This window comes from Arachis duranensis, chromosome 5 (genome assembly GCF_000817695.3).
Source record: "Arachis duranensis cultivar V14167 chromosome 5, aradu.V14167.gnm2.J7QH, whole genome shotgun sequence".
NCBI classification, from domain to species: Eukaryota; Viridiplantae; Streptophyta; class Magnoliopsida; order Fabales; family Fabaceae; genus Arachis; species Arachis duranensis.
The window spans coordinates 25674052-25680392 of NC_029776.3; positions in this window are offsets into that span (position 1 = coordinate 25674052).

The following is a 6341-nucleotide window of genomic DNA, read 5'->3' on the forward strand; positions in this document are numbered from 1 at the left end:
AGTCAGGTGCGGCTGACATGAATATGTCTCCAAATAGAGAAAATAATTATAACAACATAACTCATCAGCCACAATGCGAAGAAGTTTGTATTGACGCACGTCTAAATACAATAGTGGTCAGAAAAGAGTAGAAAAACTAATATCTACATAAAAATGGGTGGACAAAAAAAAATAGAAGTTACTGTGGCAAAAGAGAATTTGAACTGACTACAGAGGAATTTAGTGAGAAGAACGACGAAACTTATTGATTTTAATTCTCTGAAGGATACGGTTGCAGAAAACTTGCCTCAAGTTATTCAAGGATGAGAACTGGGTGCGTACAAAGCTCCACTGACTTTTGATTGTGTGTTAAGTGCTGAAGAGACTTACATCTTTAAAATGAATAGTATTCTACAATTCTTTCACATCGTATGGAAATAGGAGGAGGCGGAGCGAAGTGAAACAAGAAGAGTATGGCTAAAGTGCTTTGGAGTTCCATTGCACGTATGGTCAGTAGACACTTTCAAGATGATAGGAGGTCAATGGGGTGAAGTAGTTGGGTGTGATAAAATGACAAAATCTTGCAATTCATTCAGTGTTGGGCGCATGCAAATCGATACATGTGCTATGGACGTGATCAATGAGTGGATACATATTACAATAGGCCTCAGTGGTTTTGATGTGCTGGTAAAAGAAGTGGGAGGAGAGACATATGGTGTAGGGTGTAAGTTCGAAAATTATACTGCTGGCGACGCTAGCAGCGAACAATGAAATAGCAGTGCAATAAGTAAATGTACAGAAACACTTGTAAAGTCGGCAAGGCAAACAGTCCTGCTGGAATACCGGGACAAGGAGGCAGAGCTGCCAATAACGGTAACAAGAGAGGATGAAGAAGATAAGGGCAGATTGGTAGTTTCACAAGAAATTTTGAATGAGTGGAGTTATGACAATTAAAAAAAAATCATATGAAAATGGTAACGTTTGAACGAAATCATCATGATATTAAAGAAAAAGCTTATTTTAGGGGACGAGATATTGTGCTTGTTTGGTGATGCACGAAAACTTGTCTCTCAACAAATTTCCCTTCGGCAAGTATACCAAATTGTCGTCAAGTAAAAACTCACAATAGAGTGAGGTCGAATCCCACAGGGATTGATTGGTCAAGCAACTTTAGTTGGAAGAGTATGCTAGTTGAGCTAAACAGAGTATAGTTTGAGAATTGCAGAAAATTAAATGGCGGGAAAGTAAATAGCAAAAAATAAAGTGCAGAATCTTAAATGGGAATTTGGAGAAGTGAGCATGGAAATAAATGGCAGAAAGTAAAGAGAATGGGGAAGATCAGAAATGGGAAATTCATTGGGCCAGGAGATGTGATATTCTCCGGGTCAAGTTCATTTTCATCTCTCCCTCAATCAATGCATCTATTGATCTCCTTGGCAATCTTAGGTGATTGGATCCCAATTCCTTGGCAATCTAATCTCTCTAAACTTCAACAATTGCCCAATTTCTTGATTTAATTGCTCATGGGAAGAGATGAAGTATGGTCACTGATTATACCACATGTATTTCCAAATCAAAGTGTTGGGAGGATTACATGTCACTATATCCGCCCAGACCCCAATTTGGTCCAACATGAGAAAGCATTTCTAGCATGATCTTCTCATCCCTTTTTCAAGGCTTAGAGGAGACCCAATTATGGAGAGTTTCTTTTCCAAGACAACTAACCAATTGAATTAAGATCGAAAGCTTTCTAGTAAATCAAAAGAGAAGAAAGAAGAAGAATAATGAAAACTATAATTGATCCATCAAATTACAACAGAGCTCCCTAACCCAATGAAAGGGGTTTAGTTGTTCATAGCTCTAGAAATGGAAAATGGCAGAAAAGAATACATGCTTCAAAATGCAAAAAAGTAAATATACAGAGGGTAGTTCTCTAAAGTGCCCAGCTTCTCTATAGTTCAAAACTACTCCTATATATACTACTCTTCTTGATCTTCTAGTGAGTTCTACAAGTCTTGGGTGTGGGCCTTAGATCTTGAATTGAAGCAGTTACAATCGTTAGTGGGCTCAGCTTGCATAAAGGTGTAAGTTAGGCATGGGCGTTAATGATGTTAACGTTAAGTGAAATTGTGGGTTCGAGAACGTTAGTGGCAATCACCTTTTTCACTAACGTTCCAACCCCTTATAGTCCACATTAACTTCAATGTTAGTGGCACTAACGTGACTACTAACGTTGCCTTATGAACCTTCGCAAGCGTTATTGGGACTTACCTTTCCCAGTAACTTTGCCTTATGCACTTACCTTTGTCACTAACGCTCCAAACGCCCCTACTTTCCATGTTAGAGTTCACGTTAACTAGGTTAACGTGGTCACTAACGTGGTAGTGAATGCCATCTCCAACGTTAGTGACAAAGATGACTGTCACTAACGTTGGCTCATCAATCTTAGCTCTACGTTAACTTTCACGTTAGTGGTCTTAACGTGACCACTAACGTGGGCAATGCTAACTTGATCCAACGTTAGTGACAAAGGTGAGTGTCACTAACGTTGGCATTGTTCCTCCCTTCCACGTTAAAGTTCACGTTAACTAAGTTAACGTGACTCTTAACGTGGCTCATTGCCAATTCTTGGAGCGTTAGTGGTGTTCACGTTTACCACTAACGCTGGAGCTCTCTTTATCTCCACGTTAACTACCACGTTAACCTAGTTAACGTGGCAATTAACGTGGGCTTATGATGACTTCACAGGCGTTATTGGTGATCACTTTTCTCATTAACGTTGCAAGCTCATTCCCATTTCACGTTAGTAGTCATGTTAACTAGATTAACGTGGCTACTAACGTGGTTCTTTCTTGCTTCCTTTGTCCTGAAATCAAGCAAATAAAGTGCATCAAAGCTCTAGCCAAAGTCATGAGATTATGCATCATCAATTCGTCATTCAATTCTTGCAAAATCCTCATGAAATCATGTAAAATTCACAATAGTTGCTTGAATCAAGGTGTAAGTGTATTTTTATCCAAAACTTGCCTTATTCACTAAGAAAATGCATGAAACTCCCCTAAAACAGTAAAGAAAAGCTTAGTGAAACTGGTCTAGATGCCCTAGCATCACAACATCAAACTTAAAGCTTGCTTGTCCCTAAGCAAGTACTAAAACATAGGAAGGATGAATGAAAGAAACAAGATGATTAATATAAAAGTAAAATTCCTGGTTTGTGGAGTTTCATGCATAGCAACTTAGGTTCATTCATTTACTGGGTTTCAGGCCTTTATCATGCCCTTGATCACTCTCTTGATTGCATCCTTTGAGACTTCCTAGTTGTTGATCCTTTCTTCTTTTCCAAGGTTTATTGCATTCCTTTTTAGGCTAAGTGCTCTGTAAGAGGGCGACTCTTTAAGATAAGCTTTCAGCCAACACTCCCGAACCAGTTGGTTCTAGGTGCTAGGTGTTAAGACACCCCTAAGGACTTACTCCCTCAAGTCTCTTTCCCCCATACATACACACCACAGGCACATGGTTTGTTTTCTTTCTTGAGATATTGGTGTCCAGCACCTCTTTGGGTTACTAAGTGTTCTGTAGCAAAGGTCACTCATCCTCGTTGAACTGGAATGTCAATTCTGGCAAGATTTTCTTGTTTTTGATCCGTTCATATTGAAGCTCATGGAAGGCAGTCTTGAATCTCCCGGCATCGGAAGGAGGCTGCTCCATAGGCTCCTTCCCTCTTCTCCTTTTAGAGCTAGATGAAGCCATGAGTGATGGTTGGTATGTTTGCGGTTCACAAGATGTGGCTAGGAGGGTGTGTATGGAACTTTTGGTGGGGGATGAAGTGTGTGTGCTCGAGAGAGGGAAGGGAGATGAATGAGAACAAGAAGTGTGTACGGAGAGGTTCTAGAATGGGGATCATTTATATAGAAGAATGATGGGTGTTTGAAAGGTGTGGATTGATAGTGTTGTTTTAATGACGGACGGTTGGGGTTTGGCCTTGGATGAGCACGAGGATCACCCCTTTTATGAGGGTCTTAGTTCGGTCTCCAAGGCTATCCAACTCCCAATGTTGCATGGCAACACTTCCAAAGATACTCCCCTTGAAGACAAGTGTGAGGTTTCCTTGGTATAGTGGCCGAATCTTCCTTCCTTGATTGTCCTATCAAGTACCATCAATACCCTTTTTGATTTCCTATACAAGACAAAAGGAATGCAAATTGGTCAATTGAATTTTTGGTGGGAAGAATTAAAGTGTGAAATAGCTACTATTAAAATATTTTTCTTTTGTTTTTGAAATAACTAAATACTTTTCATGAATACAAATCAATCGACCACTCATTCTCCCATGCATGCAACGTTGGTATACCAAACTTGTTTGTGATCATATGGTGCACAAGATTCGGAAATAAGCTCACATCATGAAGTGTGTTCAAGTCCTCTTGGTGTGCCTTGAACACCAAACTTATCATGTACTATATGCTGCATGTAGGGGGTCTTATATTGTTTGTCGAAGTTGATTTAGAATTCACAAACTTTGCTTTATTACTATTATTAGAGATTAAAAAGAGAGGTATAGAACATGGGTTGCCTCCCATGAAGCGCTTCTTTAGCGTCATTAGCTTGACGTTTGGTCCTTGTCAGGGTGGTTGGAAGTGCTTCAAATCTTCCCCTCTTGCAGTGAATCTGTTTCCATTGGCTTTGTTAAGAAGTTCCACATGTTCTAAGGAAAAAAATTTGTTGATGGTGTACACTGGTGGTAGCTGAGATGGAATAGTGGGGAGATGAGGTGGTATAGATGGAAAGTATGTAGAGACCACTTCATCCCCTGGAGAGAAATCTTCTGTAGGAATTTTCTTGTTTTTCATCCCCTTGGGATCTTTTTTTTGTGTCCCTTGATGTCACCTTATTCCTTGTAGTTTCTTCTTTCAAGAGGGTTCTATTGCTTGTCTCATATGACTTTGATGGGTTTATTTCCTCTTGGATTACACTTGGTTATTGCTCCTTCTGATCACACTGGTTGTTACCAATGGGGGGTTTTCAGGTGTGGTACTTATGCTCCCTTGTTTGGCTCTTTCATCAGCTCTTTCTTGTGCTCTTCCACTGACTCCTTGTTATCATAATATGCTTCTTGTGAGGGTTTGAAAACATTGAAGGTGAGCTATTCATCATTTATTCTCAATACTAGCTCCCTTCGCTCCACATCTATAAGTGCTCTGGCTGTGGCTAAGAATGGCCTTCCCAGAATGATGGGGTGAATGGGATTCTCTTCCATTTCCAAGATAATAAAGTCTATGGGGAGAAAGTAGTTTCTAACCTTCACTGACACATTTTCAACCACTCCTATTGCCTATTTTTAGGTTTTAGCAGCCAGTTTGATGATTACGTCTGTGGGTGTTAGCTCATTAATTTGAAGCTTTTTCATGAGGGACAAAGGCATTAAGTTGATGCTTGCTCCCAGGTCACAGATCCCTTTATCAAACATTGTCTCTCCTATAGCACAGAAAATGTGGAAACTCCCTGGATCCTTCTTCTTTGTAGGTGGCCCTGTTTGGATAATAGCACTGCACTCCCTGTTCATCTTTATTGTCTGTTGATGAGCGGATAATTTATACGCTTTTTGGCATTGTTTTTAGATAGTTTTTAGTAAGTTTAAGCTACTTTTAGGGATGTTTTCATTAGTTTTTATGTTAAATTCACATTTCTGGACTTTACTATGAGTTTGTGTGTTTTTATGTGATTTCAGGTAATTTCTGGCTGAAATTGAGGGACTTGAGCAAAACTCTGAAAAAGGCTGACAAAAGGACTGCTGATGCTGTTGGAATCTGACCTCTCTGCACTCGAAATGGATTTTCTGGATCTACAGAACTTCAAATTGCGCACTCTCAACGGTGTTGGAAAGTAGACATCCAGAGCTTTCTAGCAATATATAATAGTCCATACTTTATTCGGGAATTGACGACGTAACTTGGCGTTGAACGCCAAGTACATGCTGCTGTCTGGAGTTAAACGCCAGAAACACGTCATGATCCGGAGTTGAACGCCCAAAACACGTTATAACTTGGAGTTCAACTCCAAGAAAAGTCTCAGCTCGTGGATAGATCAAGCTCAGCCCAAACACACACCAAGTGGGCCCCGGAAGTGGATTTATACATCAATTACTTACTCATGTAAACCCTAGTAGCTAGTCTAGTATAAATAGGATAAGTTACTATTGTATTAGTCATCTTTTGACAGTTTAATCTTTTGACTTTGTAGTCTTTGATCATTCGGTCTCTTGATCATTCAGGGGGCTGGCCATTCGGCCATGCCTGAACCTTTCACTTATGTACTTTCAACGATGGAGTTTCTGCACACCATAGATTAAGGATGTGGAGCTC